A 12674-nucleotide genomic window follows, 5' to 3' on the forward strand; every position below is an offset into this window, starting at 1 on the left:
TTAACTCTGCTTTGTGTGGCGTTCGGATTCCAGTAATTATTTTTCTGGAGACATTTTGCTATCATATTCTATCAGATATGTTTTCTTTTCTGTTTTTGCTACAACACACACACACACACACACACACACACACACACACCCTTCTCAAGCCCTGTGTTGATACATCTGCACAGAACTGCTGAATCTGCCGTTCTTCATCCTTTTAAACTGCTTGCCGTGACATCCTATATTCTTATGTCTCCTTGGGGTTTTGTCACCTAAAATGGTCTCTAATTTGGAGATGACTTTGCTTTCCCCCATTTCTTTCTTAGGCTCGTTCGGTTGTGCTTGTCCATTCATTCTCTCTCTCTCTCTCTCTCTCTCTCTCTCTCTCTCTCTCTCTCTCTCTCTCTCCTCCTCTTCTTCCTCCTCCTCCCTCTTCTTTTCTTCGGAGATTTCTTATTTTACTTAAGCTGTTTTCTTTATTAAAGTCTGTCGTACTGACATGTTTGTTGGTTTTATGGTAATTTTCTTAGCATACCTGGTTTCCTTTTTCTTGATGGCAACATGATTTGGTATGTGTTCTTTGTCTGTGCTTTTATCTCAATTCCTCTATTATAATATCTTCATAATATTATCTGATAAGTTTTTTTTTAATTCCACCTAATAGTTGACCGTAACAACTCTCTTTAACCCATCTGTTTTGCAGCAAGTTTTGGGGGAGGAAGGACCCATGAGTACACGCAGCATGGTCTGCTTTGTTTACGATACCACCTACCACATGTGGGGCCATGACTATTTCATGAGTTAATTTCACCCTTTCTATCTTCCCCCAAGAAAAGGAGAGATTGATGGTTGCAAGACTGATGGATATGAGCGTTTTCTCCTCTGGCCTTCTTCTCCAATAGGTGTACTTAGATGCTGAGCCTACACATGGTCTGCTTATTTGAATTCCCATGTCTCTACCTCTTCACAAGGCCCTAGGACTACTTTTGCAGACTGCCCCTTCACTTTAGATCATGTATCCTCCCAAAGATGTTTCCCTCTTGCCCTCTTTCACAAACTCTGGGCTCTGCCCACTTTGTTTGAGATTTTGGGCAGATCTTCCAGCACCCGCTGGCTAGAGTTGCAAGCGCATTGCCTTTGGCGGGCCTTCCTCCACAAAGGTGGGTCCTGTGTTTCTGGTTCACATTTTCCTTGGTGTTTTGAAATGAATCGAAGGGAGGCAGACAGGGATGGCTGAACACGGCTGTATTAAAAGTAGATGTTCCTTCGACAGAGCTGTGCATTCTCTAACTGTCCGCCCCTGAATCTCCACCACTTAAGGCTGTACTGGGGAAGGAGGCAGTTGTCTGGAAATATTTGTTAAACAAGATGAAGATGTACAAAAGCAAGCAAATATTTATCAGATGTAAGGGCAGAGAGAAGCCTGTGTTGAAGGACTTCCTTTAACAAAGAATGCTCCCAATTCTTCACAGCATGGGTGAGACCTCCCGGGACCTTCTCATACCTCAGACATTTCTAGCCTACTTCATCCATCTTTGTTGGATCTTCTTAGCTTCCTGCTCTCCTTGGGCTAAGTAAATTGTATCCTGATACCCAGGAACCTAAAGGATCAGTGAATTCTATAGGAGCACTTTATGTGCTGGGTTTTTGTGAAACCCTAATCTAATCTCTAGTCTCAGTATTTATGTGTATGTTTTTGATTTGTTTCTGCTTGGCTTGCCTCTGAAATTGGCAAGGCTCCTTCCCTCTTTAGTGCACATTTTTAGAAAATTAAAGACAAAAAAAACAGTCCCTTTGTACCCCAATTTCAGTCAATAATGTTGATAACATTCACATCCCACACAGCAGTGCCCCTAAAGCACACAGGTGGCCAGAACTGTGTCCAGATGCAGGCATTAAGCAAGGATTCCTCAAGAAAGGGGATGGTACAAAATACGAGGACTTATTTCATTCCTTGTGAATTCTTTAGGGTTTTAGATTCAGGGGTTTGAGGGTTGGGTAACCTCCTCTAGAAAGGATGATCTTAAGTCAGTACAGCTACCAGAGTTCAGGATTCCCGCTAGCTTCCTTTTTCAAAAGAAAGAGCCTTTGACCATCTGTTTCCTGAGTGCTAGAAGAGTGTCTCAGACTGCTCTCCTGGCTTCCATCAAAGGGAAACAATAGATACCTAAGAGCTAGATTTTGGTTCCAGGCTTCTCTTAGGTCCTGCTCAGAATATTCAAACATCTAATCCCACACTGAACTGGCCCTTTTAGAAATAACCCACAGATGGTTTCATTTCTCTTTTCCTTTGTCTTGACTCATTCAGAATTCTTCAAATTGTTCAGACTAACACCCTGCTCACTGCTAAGCTAACTGTAGTTGACTACCCACACCTGCCTGTGCCTGCCTTCAAGGAGTGTCCACACCTACCCCGGCATCCACACTTAGATGCAAAGCATCTCAGGAAAGAAAAGGCCAAGGAGATGCATGGCGGTCGGCAAAAACATGATGAGTGGCTCTCTTCATCTCTGCCCATAACCGGCATCATCGCTCTCCCTTCTCCCAGACATATAGTATCCTCATATTTTATATGGAAAAACAGCATTCTCTTACATACCCGAAAATCAGTGCCTACCCTCACCCAACCTCTACCCTAGGGACTTCTCTGGATATTTCCCCGTCACCCTGATTTACGGAAACAATCCCAGTTACTGTCTGGGTATTCTCTTGTCCTAGAAATGAGTTTTTTAATGACAAATTGTGTGACTTATTGAAAAGATAATGCTTAAATTTTAAAATGCAGCACAAATAAAAATGGCTCTAATTAGAAGCCATATCCTTATTTTCTTCCCTCCTTTGTTGAAAATACTAGTTCATCAGGAAAATGAGATAGGCAAAGACCTGAGTCCAAGTCCCCACACCGCCTGCAGCTGGGGAGAGGGAAGAAAGATAGGGAGATCAGTGGAGTTGTTAACACAGTTGCTGGCTAGGCTCAGAGATGTTTTATGAAGCTTGAAGGAAGAATATATTCCAGAAAATTGGAGGAAGAGGCAGGCCTCCAAGCTCAGAAGCAATGGTTTCAGAATAATGCAATTCCTGGGCCAAGGAAGTGACACTTACAATGTCTGGACCTTCTGTATAGCTCTCTTGCCTCCTTTTCTGTGGCTATAATGTGCCAGTGACCTCTCCCTGTTATGTCATTTATGGCAAGGACTGCATCTGGTTATAATGGTGATCTATGTGTGCCATCCACAGTGGTCATGGCTAATGATCCTATTTTATTTCTTAATTAAGAATTTGAAAGTATCACAAATTACCGCAATTAGCACACATTTTCTTCCTCATTTATTTACTTATTTGGATCCTAAAAATGCACCCTTAGCCTCAACCAACTGCAGGGTTTGGAATCTGTTAAAATATATAGCATTCATTAAAATATGCATTCGTCCCCAACAATGAGACACTGCGGTTCAGAAATGGTGGTGTTATCTATGTATAGGGAATGCCTCCAAAAGAATAGCTATTGAATTCAGCCCATCCAGCTTGGTACCATAAAATCTGAATTTATTGACAACGTCCTAGGTAATTTAAATAGGCTGAACATTTTCAAAATAGCCTGACCTGGTATTTGCTTCCCATTCCGTGGTGTTGCTCTCCCTTCCAAAGTTCCTGAAAAACGTGAGCATCACTCCATGGTCAGAACATCAGTGTTCACTCAAGATAAAGATAAAGGTTTTAGGGTGACTGAACTCATCAGACTGGTTTCGAAACAATGCTATTTTGAATACTGCTTAACGTCAAAATAACTAGTAATTTTTCAGGAATCAAACTTTTTGTTTTGTTTTGTTTTTAGTTTAGGTTTCCAACTGATTTACATGGAGATACAGTCTAAAGGGGGTTGGTTGAAAATAACCCCCAAATTATATTTTGACCTATGCTACAATGCTATTCGTTGCAGCCTCCTTTATAATAGGAAAAGAAATAAAAGAGCCAAACTGTGCAGCAGCAAAATATTTGGTGAACTGCAATACAGCTGAAACATTAGCCATCTACTAAACACTGTGTGCACTGTACTATGCATGGCTGCACCTTCCGTTAGCTTAAAACAACAAAAGCACTAGCTAGAATTTCATCAGGTCAGAGACATGGCTTCCCTGTGAGCTCTGACGTGAATCTCTCACAAAACTGCAGTGCAGATGTTTTCGGGAACCATAGTTGTTTCGTTGCCGGACTAGGAAAGGATGCACTTGGAAGTTTACTAGGGAGGTTTTTGCCAGGATTCCTTCATTTGTGGACTGTGCATCAGGGGTTTCCCTCAGTTGCTTGCTATGTGAGCACTTCTGTAGGGCAGTTCATAAAATGGCTCCATTACCACAAGCAAGCCAGAGAGCAAGGGAGGGTGAGTCACACAAAAGGCAGAGTCAGTTTCTGTCCCTTCATCTCAATCTCGACACTTTCACCCTATCCTGTTTGTTTTGACTTTAACATGGTTCATCTCTTCGGTAACCACCCAAAGCCATCTGAGATGCTGTCTGCCAGCTGAAGTCTGTTTATTGCTAAAAGTTACCTGTAATATCAACTCAATTAGATATAATGATACCATAAAGCCATGCATACAGTGTGACCCCCTTTTCAAACTACAGACGAATATCCATGTAGACAAAAAGAAATTAAAAATATAACTGTTCTATGAGTTAAGAGTATTTTATGTGTAGATCTTGTTCTTCAATCTCTGTGTTTTCTCTAAATAAAATTATCATTCACAATTTTCTAAGGTATCATAGGTATCATTAAATAAAGAAAGTAATTTAGATGTCCCAATGTTTCTAACCTCTAGTATCTTTTTAGGGCTACTTTTGACCACTTGAAGTCATCTAAATAGAAGTTCTCAAGACCACCAAGACCAAGGACACTGTGAGTGTTTGCTAAAATTTGTTGCTGTGGTTCTGGCATTGAAACCAGCCATTATAAATAGTAATAGTGTAATGAAAAGTTAAAATCGGTTTTCACTCTTGAGATCACTGGAGCACCTTGGGAACTGAAACAGAACTGAAAGAAGTGGATCCTGTAAGAAGGCTTCCCCCTTGAGCATGTCTTTTCCACTCAATTTTTCTTTCCTACAGATAGGAGCTAGCATAATCATATCACCGCCTTCTCTGCAAAATCATAGGGGGAAAGTTTCTAATTACACATCAAAAATAAATGAGAGGATCTGGCACTGAGAGGGATGCATGAGACAGAGGATAGAGCCACTAATAATCTCCATCAACTTCCGTGACTTGTGTATGAATAGGACCTGAGTTGGGAGAGTCCTGGCTCAGGCTTTAGAGCCTCTAGTAATCTCTATCAGCTTCGGGTTGAGAAAGGCATCTACATCACTGTCATTGTTGTCTTAAGGTCACTGATGAAAATGACTGTATTGCCAAGCACAAATGGATTGACTTATTGATAACCATACCAGCCACTCTATACCAACACAGAGAGAAAAAGTAGCCACTTAGGAGAGGCAAGTAGGTGTCAGTGAGAAAGGAAAGTAGTAGTCACTGATCTTAGACCTGACATCAAATACTACTGGATCTCTTTCCATGGGGAGCCACAGGACAATAGATGTTATAACAGATAACAATTAAGATACCAGTGCCATACAGTAGGTAGGAAAGCTACTCTAAGAAATTATATTGCAACAATAATTTTTGAATAATCTGCATATATAAGCTCAGAGATGTGTTTCTCTTTCATTATTTTTGGTTCTGGAGAATCTCTTCCAAACCTGTCACCAGCCATCTTTAAGGGATGTGTACAGTTTAAATGCACTGAATGACTTTCATTGTAGCTTTGTGTTTTGATTTAACAGGAAAGAAGTGCCAAAGAGTCTCCTTTATTCTCATATGTTTTAGAAGCTTCAAGTCTGAAGTGAAGTAAATAACTTGGAAGGTTGTAAATGGATTTAGGAGCAGTTTTGTTAGAAAGTAATAATAATCAGAGAGGGTTGTTACATTTTGTGGCTTTTAGAAGTCTATAATAGAAGGAAATCTTGTGATTTTAATTTTTAGTAATGAATATATGTATAATAGGTTAAAATTTACCTGTTTTATTATTTTAAGAATGAAGGAAGGGAAGAAGGAAGGAAGGAAGGAAGGAAGGAAGGAAGGAAGGAAGGAAGATCAGCATAGAGAATGATCACCACAATCACTGTGCTATTGCCATTATTATCTTATGGTTAACAGAGACCAGTTAAAGAAGTGGAAACTCTAGTGATTACCTCTACTTGGAAGCTAAAAGAGCCAAATGAAGCTCTATGTCACCCCTTTATAGTGCTCTGCCTTTCCTGACAAAATTCAGGTTAGGAACACGTTTTAAGAGACTACAAATGATGACAAAGGGTTGCCAAGATGGGTCTGTGGGTACAATCTCTTGCTGTAAAAGCCTAGTGACCCGACTCTGATATGTTAAAATCCATGGTGGAAAGAACTGACTCCTAAATGTTCCTTTGACCTCTGACTTCTGACCTCCATACATGTACCATGGCATGTCCTTACACACACACACACACACACACACACACACACACACACAGTCTGCATACACACACACACACGCATATGCACACACACATAAATTAATAATCATCGTCATAAATAATGACTGACTTCATTGTCTCTACAGTCAGGACACAATAGTCTGCTTTCTAGTCTTGGTATGGATAGCTTTTAATGACTTATTCTCAGAATGAGATGTTTAAATTTTAATTTTAAGTCCATTAATAACAAGTAAAAGACAAAATCCATTAATCACTATGCTTGGGCTCAATGTTGACATATAAGGAGGTTTACAGCATGTGACCCAATTTTTTTTTATTTATAAATGAGAAAATGAAAGTGCACGCACTTCCAAGGTCATCAAAAACGACAGGTGTTAAGGAGAATCTTGAGGGTTAGAGAGATGGCTCAGAGGTTAAGAGCACTGACTGCTCTTCCAGAGGTCCTGAGTTCAATTCCCAGCAACTACACTGTGGCTCACAACCATCTGTAATGAGATCCGATGCTCTCTTTTGGCCTGCAGGCATACACAGGCAGAACACTATGTAAATAATAAATAAATCTTTTTTAGCCTACAAATGTAACAAGTTACCACAGACTTGGAGACTTAAAACAACCATAGAATGCTGTAGTTCGGAAGTCTAATACGGTTCTCACTGACTAAAAACAAGATACTTGCAAGACTGGGTTCCATTTTCTAAACTCTGAGAACAACCCATTTACTTTCCCTTTTCAGTTTTTAAGAGCTGCCTCTGCTCCTTTGCCTTTTGACCTCTTTCTCCATCTCTGACTTTGATAACGTTCCATTTTTCTTGACCATTCTCTAATCATATTTCCAACTACAACTGGAAGCAATTTTCTGCTTTTAAGGCCTCACATGACTGGACTAGATCTAAGTTTTTAATCCTTTTGACTCCTAAGACGCAATATGCACAGTTTGATAGGGACACAGACATGCACATCTTTGAGTGGAGGAAGGCACTAATTCGTCTATCTCAGGGAGAAGACAAAAAGCATGGTAAGTTAATAGTGCATTGGCTAAGAAAGGAAAATTTGTGGATTCCTGTTGCAAGCTGAGGTCCTCTGGAATCAGCCTCTGAGATGGAAGCTTTTATGTTAAAGATATGCTCTCATCACAAGCTTTTGCAGGGGATGAGAAGGTGGCAAGAATGCTCTCAAGGAAGAGAGGGCTTCAGATGTGTCACAAAGCCTCTATTCATCACATAGATATCTCTGAAGTGGGATTGTCATGAGTGCCTGAATCTTTAAGCTGTTTCCCACACACCCACACTTCCCCACCCCCGATTCTTCTGACAGTATCAAGCAATCACAAGATGTGATCAACCCTGTTAAGGAAGGGTATACCAATCCCTTCTCCTCTGAGAACAACTTGCAAGTGCTAGGGCAATGCGTCCTTTACCTGAGTAGAAGAATCCAAGCAAGCTGCACCCATAAAATCCATTCCTAAGCTTCATGTTTTCATGTGAAAAGAAGAAAAACAGAGTTGGCTGTAGTCTATTTGGAATAAGACAGTTGGAAAGAAAGCACAGAGTGGTCCTAGAAGTAAAGACTAAAAATCAGTAGGGAAAGAACCTTGCATTTCATCTATATTTTAAGGTTAGACATGACAGGATTTGGAAGAGGAGTGGAATTTTACTAATACTGCATGAAAAGTCAAGCAAGAGTGGGCAAGGACAACACAGGAGTAGAAGAAGATCAATGGTGTTGGCTCTATTATTAAAAGCACAGATGATGAATTATTGGACTAAGATCCAACGCTAAGTCAGAAAGCCAGGGCTCTGTCTAAACTACAACGGAGAAGTGGCTATTGGCACAGGCAGGGTAGGCAGTCGTGATGGGAACTGAGGGACCCAACAACTTCTCAATTGAGTTGAAAGCAAGGTCAGCCAGGGGAGGGGGTGGAGCACTGATGAGAAATTCTGTTTCAATAGAACTAAAGGCAAGAACTTAATTACCGAGGAAAGGACATTCTGTATTATTAATAGATTGAGGAACAGGCTATGGTGTTGTATCATCTGGCCCATGAATGTCATTTGGCCCAAGTCCAAGGCTGATCCTGGCACAGGAGTGAGAGATACAAGGGTCAGAAAGACGTAGGGCAGAGCCATATGCTCACTCCAGGGGAGGTACGCTCACATTATCGCAGGGCTGACCTCAGGCCTCATTTTAACTGAATCGAGTCCACACTCAGCAAGGAGGGACAAAGACTGATTTGTTTCCACCCTTGCACCCACAGGGTTCTCACTCCCTCAGATCAGTGCTGAGTATCTGCCTACAGGTAGCTCTGCTTGTCTTTCCAGACAAACTTCAAGGACCACTCACCCACCTCTACTTTTCCACACATCCAGACCACAAAGTCAGGAAACTATACTTACCAAAGAGACTTCCAGAGGCCAGAGAGATAGCTCAGTGGATAAAAGTGCTTGCCACTCAAGCCTGATGAGCTATGTTGAAAATCCACATAAAGCCAGATGCCTATCTATAATCCTAGTGGCCCGGTGGACAGGAGAGCCGCTTGGAATCTCACAGAGCAGCTAGCCTGCAGTACACCGTGAAGTGGAAGAAACAACAGAGTACTTGCCTTAAAAGAAAGTGGAAAGTGAGACCATCACATACTATATAAACACACACACGCACACACCATATATACACACAAAACACACACACACGCACACATCATATATACACACAAAGCACACACACACACATGCACCACATGCACACTATATACACTGTGTACCTGGTTAGGGAGTCAGGGAGAGGAAGATTATTAGTTCAAGGTCATCAGATCTACATAGTAAAATCCTATCTTAATAACAACCATTATTATTATTATCATTATTGTTAATTTAAAGAGAGAATTTCTACATCTTCTAAAATAATATGTAGACATCGCACTTGGCCAATGATGCTTGCTAAGAAAATGAGTTAGGTTCTACAATATGCTTTGATCCAAGTGACACAGGTAACTCAGGGCATTTCACACAGGCAAATGTCAGTAAAAGTACCCATGGTACCTGTGATTTCTACAGAGCCTCCATTTCATCAAGTACCTCTACTTAACACTTTCTTTTCAATTTCATGGCACTGATGGGTGGGATAGGTATCATGTCCTTTGTTCAGGTAAAGAAATTAAGACTCTCAGAGTATGAGTGCCTGATGCCACGGAGTGCGAGTCTGACCCAGCATCCAGGGTCTGTGCATGTTAGCTGTCTCTAGCCCATTAATAAGCTGAAGCCAGAAGGGAAAGGAGCCTCGTATAGCAGGGCTAGAAGTTTGGGAGGAAGGAGCATCAGGAAGTGTAGAGAAGACTAATGGGGAGATGGTCTGAGCTGTAAGTTTGTCACAGAGCATGCTGAGGTTACGGTGGTTAGCCCTTTCTAGATTTGACTTGTTATTATGAGCTCACAAGAACGTTCTCACACCTTTATCTCACTTGATCCGCTCAGAAACTGCACCAGGCGGGTATAGGTCAGTTAAGAAAATAAATGCCAAGGAGTCATGTGGTTCAGCCAAGACCAGAAATGCATTTATAACAGAGATGTCTAGATGGCTGGGACCTAGACTTTGGCAGGTTGCCACTGGAATGAACAGGACGGTAGAGAGTTCTGCAGACTGGAAGGAAGTAGCAGTTTATTAAAAGAATAAGCAACACATGTGAAAGTTAAAAGGGTCAATGACTGTCAAAAATGTTTTGATATGGCATATAAGCACAAGGGACTCTCTGGTATCAAAAAAGATGATCTAAGAGTATGATAGAAGTGGGGGATACAGAAGACACTGGAGAGAACCAGAAGATCCAGGAAGAAAACAATGCATGCATGTTTGGGGCGTTTGATCCCCAGTGTCCCCCCCAAAAAAGCATATTATAATTTTGGGAAGTTAAAATTATCTTGATGATGTCAAGAAGGTATTGTCACCCTGAAGAGACTTCAGATTATTTTTAATAACTCTTAGAAGGGAGGAGTTGCATGCCCTAACCCAGCTAGTTTATGCTACAATATCTAGAAATATATTGTGATATGTAAACTAATGTTTATTGAGACATTTTTGTAATACCAAAAGCTGAGGCACCCCACATGTACATTGACAGGACAATGGAGAATGTGTGGATACTTCAAAAGTGAACATTCACGAGCTGTGCACGTATGTGTGGAAAGATGGCCTTTAAAAATCTAAACTGAGTTTTAAAATCAAACTATTTGGTGGTGGGGAGGGAAAGGCCATTGGCAGAGCCCTTGCCTAACACGCATAAGGCCCTAGATTTCATCTCCATCACTAAACAGGATAGATACATAAAAAGATAGATAGATAGATAGATAGATAGATAGATAGATAGATAGATAGATAGATGGATGGATGGATGGATGGATGGATGGATGGATGGATGGATGGATGGATGGATGGATGGATGGTTAGATAGATAGATAGATAGATAGATAGATAGATAGATAGATAGATAGATAGATAGATAGATAGATAGATAGGCAAGCAGGCAGGCAGACAGACAGACTTATAGATAGCAAACCATTTTAATGTAACACTTACATGTAAAACATAAAACAGTATCACTGAATGTATTTCAGACATGCGTAATAAAAGCATAAAAGCACAGAATGATGCAAACAAGTTCCAGGGAATGTTTTCCAGAAATGAGGTAAAATGGGCTCATGGAGAACAAGAAAAGAATTCAATTATATGGGTAGTGTTTTATTTGTTTAATTAAAAAGCAAAACGAATCCACCATTACACGTTTAATATAGCAAATGCTTCAAGAAAAGGGTAAGGAAAGAGAAGTCAGGGACCGCCAGGCTCTTTCCCCCACTGGAAAAGAGAAGACAGCAAGCACCAAGAACCTGCCAGGCAACGGGACAGACAGCGTGGGAAATTAGTTAAGGCTTTGGATTGACAGAGATTTAAATGCAAAGAACGTTCAGTGGAAAAGGCACTTTGAATTTTATTCTTTCCCTCAACTGGTGATAAGCTATGTGGTGTTTGCCTCCAGTGCTAGGAACACACGGTTTGCACAACTCTGGAAACAGCCATAGTGCACACTGCATTACTGAGCTGCAATGTGCAGCAAGTTGCATGTGTTTACCCCATCTTCCGGCTTACAAGACTTTCATCTCATCACAACGCAGCCCTGCCCTTCTTCACGAAGGAGCATTTATACTGAAAAAAAAATTACTTCAACTAAAATCGTGGATCAATATCCCTAGAGATGTGGTGTATTGGGAGAGGGACCAGCAGGATGCTATATGAGTTTTCATCCATCTAGGGCACTGAGTTATGATTTGACCTGGTTCCACTCCCCAGTGTGTGCACTGGAAATGAGAGTGACAACCGTGCTACCTCATACAGCTAGTGTTAGCGCCAAATGAAATAATAAATGTGGAAGGACTCTGCAGCTCAGCAAGACAGGGGAGCCGCCATTTCTCATCCTCATCCTTGTCCCTTTCCAAGTACATTAACTGAGCGCCATGCATCCAACAGAGTTAAGGCTGTGCTCACAAGAGTCCCACCGTGCCCAGTAATAGAGCTTTCCTACCAAATAACTCTACAGTGAAATTAGACTCCAGTGAGTTAATCATGGATAATGTAATTATAAGAAGCAGCACATCAATTGATACCACTTGGCTACTTATGTTTTTAAGAGGAGGCAGGGAGAGGAAGAATACAGTGTGTGAGAAAGATTATCCTCTGTGGAAACAACCACCCCAGCCACTTGGCCTATATTCAGGCTCACCCCAAGGAGCACTAGGGTGTCTCTGATGTGCTGGGTAGCTATAAAATGCTCTATCACTGAAGTCCCAGCTTTGCCCTGATACAGGAATGTCCCTGGTCTCTAGCAGATGCATCCCGTCCATTTTACCAGTGTCCTGAAACAGAACATGGAGACTAGAACCATTCTCATGTACCCTCGTTTCATTTGTGCTGGTGTCCTGTGTGTGTGCATGTTTCTGTGTGCCCATGTGTATGTGTGTATGTGCACCTGCATGTGGAAGATAGAGGTCAGCTTGGCGTGTCATTCTTCAGGTACCCATCTACTTTGCTTTCTAAGGCAGGGTCTCTCACTGACTGGGGGCTTGCTGAACAGTCTAGGTGATGGGGCCAGTGGACCCCAGAGAGCCTCAGCACAATGATTCT

The 12674-nt window shown here is 41.4% G+C and overlaps 1 protein-coding gene across 1 annotated transcript in view; it reads left to right on the forward strand.

Annotated features, from left to right (window-relative positions):
• Slc14a2 (solute carrier family 14 member 2) overlaps positions 1 to 12674 on the forward strand; it is a 425106-nt gene that overhangs the window by 244820 nt on the left and 167612 nt on the right. The window contains exon 3 of the mRNA XM_032885572.1: positions 4816 to 4881. The gene's annotated coding sequence lies outside the window, so the exon portion shown is untranslated. The remainder of the gene's footprint in view (positions 1 to 4815; positions 4882 to 12674) is intronic.

Source organism: Rattus rattus, chromosome 15, assembly GCF_011064425.1.
Source record: "Rattus rattus isolate New Zealand chromosome 15, Rrattus_CSIRO_v1, whole genome shotgun sequence".
Classification (NCBI taxonomy): Eukaryota; Metazoa; Chordata; class Mammalia; order Rodentia; family Muridae; genus Rattus; species Rattus rattus.